Below are 9,065 nucleotides of genomic sequence, written 5' to 3'. Positions count from 1 at the left end.
GTGCAAGTCGCAGTAGCTTAACAAAACGGTTTAAATGCCCCTTGGAAGAGACGTGCAGGTAGCAGTAGCTTAAAAAGACGGTTTAAATGCCCCTTGAAAGAGACATGTAGATCGCAGTAGCTTAACAAGACAGTTTAAATGCCCCTTGGAAAAGTGGTGGAGGTTACAGTAGCTTAACAAGACGGTTTAAATGCCCCTTGGAAGAGACCTGCAGGTCGCAGTAGCTTAACAAGACAGTTTAAATGCCCCTTGGAAGAGACGTGCAGGTCGCAGTAGCTTAAAAAGACAGTTTAAATGCCCCTTGGAAGACACATGCAGATCGCAGTAGCTTAACAAGACGGTTTAAATGCCCCTTGGAAGAAACGTGGAGGTCGCAGTAGCTTAACAAGACGGTATAAATGTCCCTTGGAAGAGCGGTGGAGGTCACAGTAGCTTAACAAGACAGTTTAAATGCCCCTTGGAAGAGACGTGCAGGTCGCAGTAGCTTAATAAGACGGTTAAAATGCCCCTTGGAAGATAAGTGCAGGTCGCAGTAGCTTAACAAGACGGTTTAAATGCCCCTTGGAAGAGACGTGCAAGTCGCAGTAGCTTAACAAGACGGTTTAATGCCCCTTGGAAGAGACGTGCAGGTCGCAGTAGCTTAACAAGATGGTTTAAATGCCCCTTGGAAGACACGTGCAGGTCGCAGTAGCTTAACAAGATGGTTTAAATGCCCCTTGGAAGAGACATGCAGGTAGCAGTAGCTAAACATGAGGGTTTAAATGCCCCTCTCAAGAGACTTGCAGGTCGCAGTAGCTTAACAAGAGGGTTTAAATGCCCCTTGGAAGAGACGTGCAGGTCGCAGTAGCTTAACAAGATGTTTTAAATGCCCCCTGGAAGAGCGATGGAGGTCGCAGTAGCTTAACAAGATGGTTTAAATGCCCCTTGGAAGAGACATGCAGGTCACAGCAGCTTAACAAGATGGTTTAAATGCCCTTGGAAGAGACATGCAGGTCGCAGTAGCTTAACAAGACGGTTTAAATGACCTTTGAAAGAGACGTGCAGGTCGCAGTAGCTTAACAAGATGGTTTAGATGCCCAATGGAAAAGTGGTGAAGGTTACAGTATCTTAACAAGACGGTTTAAATGCCCCTTGGTAGAGACGAGCAGGTCGCAGTAGCTTAACAAGAAGGTTTAAATGCCCTTTGGAAGAGACATGCAGTTCGCAGTAGCTTAACAGTACGGTTTAATTTCCCCTTGGAAAAGTGGTGGAGGTTACAGTAGCTTAACAAGACTGTTTAAATGCCCCTTGGAAGAGACGTGCAAGTCGCAGTAGCTTAACAAGACGGTTTAATGCCCCTTGGAAGAGACGTGCAGGTCGCAGTAGCTTAACAAGATGGTTTAAATGCCCCTTGGAAGACACGTGCAGGTCGCAGTAGCTTAACAAGATGGTTTAAATGCCCCTTGGAAGAGACATGCAGGTAGCAGTAGCTAAACATGAGGGTTTAAATGCCCCTCTCAAGAGACTTGCAGGTCGCAGTAGCTTAACAAGAGGGTTTAAATGCCCCTTGGAAGAGACGTGCAGGTCGCAGTAGCTTAACAAGATGTTTTAAATGCCCCCTGGAAGAGCGATGGAGGTCGCAGTAGCTTAACAAGATGGTTTAAATGCCCCTTGGAAGAGACATGCAGGTCACAGCAGCTTAACAAGATGGTTTAAATGCCCTTGGAAGAGACATGCAGGTCGCAGTAGCTTAACAAGACGGTTTAAATGACCTTTGAAAGAGACGTGCAGGTCGCAGTAGCTTAACAAGATGGTTTAGATGCCCAATGGAAAAGTGGTGAAGGTTACAGTATCTTAACAAGACGGTTTAAATGCCCCTTGGTAGAGACGAGCAGGTCGCAGTAGCTTAACAAGAAGGTTTAAATGCCCTTTGGAAGAGACATGCAGTTCGCAGTAGCTTAACAGTACGGTTTAATTTCCCCTTGGAAAAGTGGTGGAGGTTACAGTAGCTTAACAAGACTGTTTAAATGCACCTTGGAAGAGACGTGCAAGTCGCGGTAGCTTAACAAGACGGTTTAAATGCCCCTTAGAAGAGACGTGCAGGTCGCAGTAGCTTAACAAGACGGTTTAAATGTCCCTTGGAAGAGAAGTGCAGATCGCAGTAGCTTAACAAGATGGTTTAAATTCCCCTTGGAAGAGCGGTGGAGGTCGCAGTAGTTAGTTAGTAAAGCCGAATAAAGACTTGCGTCCATCAAGTTCGACCTGTTAGTTCTGTAATTGCTAAGGTTGATCCAGAGGAGGGCAAAAACCCCAAATGATTTGGCCAATCTTCACCTGAGGAAAAATTCCCTCCCGACTCTGAAACCAGCAGTCAGAATAAATCCCTGTATCAACCTACTATTTTATTTTATTTTTAAGTATATGCTGAAATCTGCCTGGTATCTAGAAATGCATCCAGTCCCCGCTTGAACTGGTTTAGTGAATCCGACATTACCGTCTCCTCACTCAGTGAATTCCATATTCTCACTGCTCTTACCGTAAAGAACCCCTTCCTATGCTGGTGCTGAAACCTTTTCTCTTCCAGTCTTAGTGAGTGCCCTCTTGTTACCGTAATATCCCTCCTTTTGAACAAATCCCGGCCAAGGTCTCTATACTGTCCCCTAACATATTTGTACACATTTATTATGTCCCCCCTCAACCTTCTCTTTTCCAGGCTGAATAGTCCTAGTTTTGCCAACCTCTCTGGGTATTGCAGTCCCTCCATTCCCTTTATTAATTTTGTTGCCCTCCTTTGTACCTTTTCAAGCTCATTTATATCCTTTCTATATATTGGGGCCCATAACTGAGCACAGTATTCCAAGTGTGGTCTGACCAGTGCTTTGTACAGTGGAAGAACAATGTTCTCATCCTTTGCAGCTATACCTCTTCTGATACATCCCATTACCCTGTTTGCCCTTACAGCAGCGGCCTGACTTTGGGCACTCCAATTTAGTTTGCTATCAATCAAGATGCCCAAGTCCTTCTCCATCTCTGAATTCCCCAATGATTTCCCATTCAGTGAGTACTGGTGACTTCCATTTTTCCTTCCCATATGTATGACCTTACATTTCTCCTCGTTAAACCTCATTTGCCATTTAATGCTCCACCTACCCAGCTTATCCAAATCCCTCTGTAGGTCTGCACTGTCCTCTTTTGTATTAATTGTTTTACATAACTTTGTGTCATCTGCAAATATTGATATTTTACTATTTATCCCGTTGACTATGTCGTTAATAAAGATATTAAATAACATTGGGCCTAGTACAGACCCCTGTGGTACCCCACTAGTGACGCTTACCCAATCTGAGTATATTCCATTTATAACCACCCTCTGCCTTCTATCCTTTAGCCAGTTAGCTACCCACTTGCAGACATTTTCCCCCAGCCCCATCATTCTCATTTTGTATACCAACCTATTATGTGGCACGCTATCGAACGCTTTTGAGAAGTCGAGATACACGACATCCACTGGTTCCCCCTGATCTACTCGAGAGCTAACCTCCTCGTAGAAGTCAATCAGGTTTGTATGGCAGGAGCGATTCCTCATGAATCCATGTTGGTTCGGGGTTAATAGATTATTAGCATCAAGATGCTCCATGATTGCCTCATTAATAAAGCCTTCAAAAATTTTTCTCCCACAACGGACGTCAGACTCACCGGCCGATAGTTTCCGGCGTCACTTTTCGCTCCCTTTTTGAATATTGGCACTACATTCGCCTGTCGCCAATCAAGTGGCACAGACCCAGTCTCAACAGAGTCCTTAAATATAAGATATAACGGTCTGTCTATCACATTACTTAGTTCCCTTAGTACCCGTGGGTGTATGCCATCAGGTCCTGGTGATTTGTTTATTTTAATGTTACTGAGGCGTTTCTGTACCCCAGCTTGGGTTAGATTTGTCATACTTAGTGGAGGATTAAGCTTGTCACTTCTCATTTCTCCTGTTAGTTCTTTTTCCTTTGTGAAAGTTGACGAAAAAAATTTATTTAATAGATTAGCTTTATCCTCATCTTTCTCTATGATTTTGCCTTCATCACTTTTTATCGGTCCAATATTATCCGATTTAATCCTTTTACTATTTATATACGTAAAGAACAGTTTGGGATTTGATCTACTTTCCCTAGCAATACGTCTCTCTGTTTCCTCCTTCGCTATTTTTATTTGTTTTTTGCAGGTTCTCGTTTTTTCCTTGTAACACATTAGTGCCTCCTTGCTGTTTTCCTGTTTTAATCTCTTGAATGCCTCTTTTTTGCTATTTAACGCCCCTTTTACGTTCTTATTCAACCATATTGGTTTCCTCTTATTTCTGGCCCTTTTATTCCCATACGGTATATACCTCTCGCACTGAGTATTCAGAATTCTTTTGAAGGTTTCCCATTTACTATTCGTATTCCTTTGATTAAGAACTTTGTCCCAGTCTATAAGTTGAAGGTTTTCTTTCAGCTGATCAAACTTCGCCCTCCTAAAGTTTAATGTTTTAGTTGTTCCCTTATTGATAACCCTACTGAAGGGCATTTTGAAATTGATAATATTATGATCGCTATTACCTAGGTGCCCCCCTATCTGTACCTCAGTTATTCTATCAGGCCTATTAGTCAATATTAAGTCCAACACGGCCTTCCCTCTCGTTGGTTCCTGCACTAGTTGGGAGAGATAATTATCCTTGATATTTGTCAAGAACCTTTTTCCTTTCTGCGATCTACAAGTTTCTGTTTCCCAGTCAATATCCGGGTAGTTGAAGTCCCCCATTACAATCACCTCATTATGTTTTGCTACTTTGTCTATTTGTCCTAATAGCAGTTTCTCATTCTCCTCTGTTATATTAGGTGGCTTATAGCAGACCCCCAGTAATATTTTATTATTATTTTTTGCCCCCTCTATCTCTACCCACATGGACTTGACCCCCTCTTCTCCCTCTCCTATATCTTCCCTTAGTCTGGGCTTTAGACGTGACCTTACATATAAGCAGACTCCTCCGCCCTTCCCCTGTTTCCGGTCCCTTCTAAATAAACTATAATCTAATAAATTTACCGCCCAGTCGTAGCTATCGTCTAGCCAAGTCTCTGTTATACCTACGATGTCATACCTCTCCTCCGATATAAGCGCCTGCAGCTCATCCGCCTTATTGGTCAGGCTTCTTGCGTTGGTCAGCATGCAAGATAAAACTTTGGGGTTATTTAGCATCCTATTCTTCTCTAACGATCTAACTGTACTATCCCCACCCCCCTCTCCACCCTCATTATATTCACTTCTCCCCTTCCCCCTTGCTTGCCTCACATCCCACCTATTTCCTTGGTTTTCCCCCCCCCGTCTCTAGTTTAAAAACTCCTCCAACCTATTAGCCATCTTCTTCCCCAGCACCGCTGCACCCTCCCCATTGAGGTGCAGCCCGTCCCTACGGTAGAGCCTGTAGCCGACAGCGAAGTCGGCCCAGTTCTCCATGAACCCAAACCCTTCTGCCTTGCACCAACTCTTTAGCCACTTATTCACCTCCCTAACCTCCCGTTGGCGCTCCTGTGTGGCTCGCGGGATTGGTAGTATTTCTGAGAAAACTACCTTGGAGGTCCTTGCCCTAAGCTTCCTACCTAGATCCCTGAAATCATTTTTAAGGACCCTCCATCTACCACTCACTTTGTCATTGGTGCCAATGTGGACCATGACCGCTGGGTCTTCGCCAGCCCCACCCAGTAACCTGTCAACCCGATCCGCGATGTGCCGGACTCGAGCGCCAGGGAGGCAGCACACCGTTCGGCGATCCCGGTCTTTGTGACAGATTGCCCTGTCTGTCCCCCTAATAATAGAGTCACCCACTACCAGGACCTGTCTAGCCTGCCCTACACTTCCCCCCTCCCCCTCATTACTGGAGCATACACTCCCCCGGCGGTCAGAGGATCTGTCGTGCTCCAATAATGCCGGTTCTGAACCAGCCTTCCTATACTTCTTCCCTCTATCCCTTCTAACTGTTACCCAGCTCCCTGCCTGTTCAGCCTGCGCTTCCCCACTAAACTCCACCCCCAGTGTTGACCCATTGAGTGTCTGCTCGGTGAGCAGCAAACTCCGTTCCATGTTGTCGATGCTCCTCAGTACCGCTATCTGAGCACTTAGATCCAGGATTTGGGCTTCCAAGTGCACGATATGCTCACATCTCTCGCAGCAGTATGGATCCCTGAGCGGTAGCTCAGGGAATGCATACATTGCGCAAGATGTACACTGCACGGCTCCGGCCAACATGGACGTCATTCTAAATATGGGGATACAGTCAGTATATATGTACAAGTACAAAACACAATTATTTATATATAGGTGTATGGACGGGGATCAATTAGGGATGTGCAAGTGTATCGATTAGATATCGGCGCGGGATCAGTTAAGTATGGACGGGGGATCAATTAAGTATCAATTAAGTATGGACGGGGAATCAGCTGAGTGGGTCAGGTGGATTAATTAAGTATGGACGGTGTGTCAATTAACTATGGACTGGGATCAATAAGTATGAACTGGGGAAATAATTAATTGTAGACTAGGGAATCAATCAATTAATTATGGACAGGGGGTTTAATTAAATAGGATGGAGGGTAAAGCAAATAAATAGGTATGGACGGTGGGTCAATTAACTAAGGACTGGGGATCACTAAGTATCAATAATATCAATAAATATGGACTGGGGAAATAATTAATTGTGGTCTGGGGAATCAATCAATTAATTATGGACAGGGGTTAATTAAATATGGTGGGGGATAAGGCAAATAGATAGGGACTGGGGATGAGTAAAAGTGGACAAGGGGAATCTATTAAATAGGACAAGGGGGATCACTCAATTATGGGCTGGGGGGGTCAATCATTTAAATGTGGTCAGGGGGATCACTTTAATATGGACGGGGGGTGGTCGGTGATCAATTAAATGAGGACGGGGGGTCAATTTAATGTGGTCAGAGGGATCAGTTAAATATGGACGGGGGTGTTCAGGGGAATCAATTTAAATATGGACGGGGGTGATCAATTAAATATGGACGGGGGGTAATCAATTAAATATGGACTAGGGAATACAATACAATTACAATACAGATACAAATACAATACAGTACAGTACACACTTGGGTTCAGTAGGGCCGCTTATCGCGGCCTCCTGCCCCTCACTCACCTCCTCTAGGGACGCTGCACGCTATCACAGCGCGCTTGTCCCTCCGGTCGCCTCTTACCGGTCCTCCTGATCACCTCCTGGTCACCACCACCTGGCACCCTCCGCTGGCCGGCACTGCACGCTGCCACAGCGCTCTCTTGCGCAGTAGCTTAACAGGACAGTTTAAATGCCCCTTGAAAGAGACAAGCAGGTCGCAGTATCTTAACAAGACAGTTTAAGTGCCCCTTGGAAAAGTGGTGGAGGTTACAGTGGCTTAACAAGACGGTTTAAATGCCCCTTGGTAGAGCGGTTGAGGTCGCAGTTGCTTAACAAGAGAGTTTAAATGGCCCTTGGAAGAGACATGCAAGTCGCAGTAGCTTAACAAGACATTTAAATGCCCCTTGGAAGAGACTTGCATGTCGCAGTAGCTTCACAATGCTGTTTAGATGCCCCTTAGAATAGTAGTGGAGGTTACAGTAGCTTAACAAGACGGTTTAAATGCCCCTTGGAAGAGATGTTCAAGTCGCAGTAGCTTAAAAAGAGGGTTTAAATGCCCCTTGGAAGAGACATGCAGATCGCAGTAGCTTAACAAGACAGTTTAAATGTCCCTTGTAAGAGACGTGCAGGTCGCAGTAGCTTAATAAGACGGTTAAAATGCCCCTTGGAAGATAAGTGCAGGTTGCAGTAGCTTAACAAAACGGTTTAAATGCCCCTTGGAAAAGTGGTGGAGGTTACAGTAGTCTAACAAAACGATTTAAATGCCCATTGGAAGAGATGTGCAAGTCGCAGTAGCTTAACAAGACGGTTTAAATGCCCCTTGGAAGAGACTTGCAGGTCGCAGAAGCTTAACAAGATGGTTTAAATGCCCCTTGGAAGAGACGAGCAGGTCGCAGTAGCTTAACAAGACGGTTTAAATGTCCCTTGGAAGAGCGGTGGAGGTCGCAGTAGCTTAACAAGACAGTTTAAATGCCCCTTGGAAGAGACGTGCAGGGCGCAGTAGCTTAATAAGACGATTTAAATGCCCCTTGGAATAGACGTGCAGGTCGCAGTAGCTTAACAAGACGGTTTAAATGCCCCTTGGAAGAGACGTGCAGGTCGCAGTAGCTTAACAAGATGGTTTAAATGCCCCATGGAAGAGACGTGCAGGTAGCAGTAGCTAAACATGAGAGTTTAAATGCCCCTCTCAAGAGACGTGCAGGTCGCAGTAGCTTAACAAGAGGGTTTAAATGCCCCTTGGAAGAGACGTGCAGGTCGCAGTAGCTTAACAAGATGTTTTAAATGCCCCCTGGAAGAGCGATGGAGGTCGCAGTAGCTTAACAAGACAGTTTAAATGCCCCTTGGAAGAGACATGCAGGTCACAGCAGCTTAACAAGACGGTTTAAATGCCCCTTCGAAGAGACGTACAGGTCGCAGTAGCTTAACAAGACGGTTTAAATGCCCCTTGGAAGAGACGTGCAGGTCGCAGTAGCTTAACAAGACGGTTTAGATGCCCCTTGGAAAAGTGGTGAAGGTTACAGTAGCTTAACAAGACGGTTTAAATGCCCCTTGGTACAGACGAGCAGGTCGCAGTAGCTTACCAAGACAGTTTAAATGCCCCTTGGAAGAGACGTGCAGGTGGCAGTAGCTTAACAAGAAAGTTTAAATGCCCCTTGGAAGAGACATGCAGGTCGCAGTAGCTTAAGAAGACAGCTTAATTGACCCTTGGAAAAGTGGTGGAGGTTACAGTAGCTTAACAAGACTCTTTAAATGCCCCTTGGAAGAGACGTGCAGGTCGCAGTAGCTTAACAAGACTGTTTAAATGCCCCTTAGAAGAGACGTGCAGGTCGCAGTAGCTTAACAACACAGTTTAAATGCCCCTTGGAAGAGACGTGCAGGTCGCAGTAGCTTAACAAGAAGGTTTAAATGCCCTTTGGAAGAGACATGCAGT

The sequence above is a fragment of the Phyllobates terribilis genome, unplaced genomic scaffold (assembly GCF_046119375.1).
Source record: "Phyllobates terribilis strain yellow unplaced genomic scaffold, ASM4611937v1 Scaffold_39__1_contigs__length_11870865, whole genome shotgun sequence".
NCBI lineage: Eukaryota > Metazoa > Chordata > Amphibia > Anura > Dendrobatidae > Phyllobates > Phyllobates terribilis.
The sequence above is the reverse complement of the archived record's forward strand: the minus strand, read 5'-3'. Positions refer to the sequence as shown.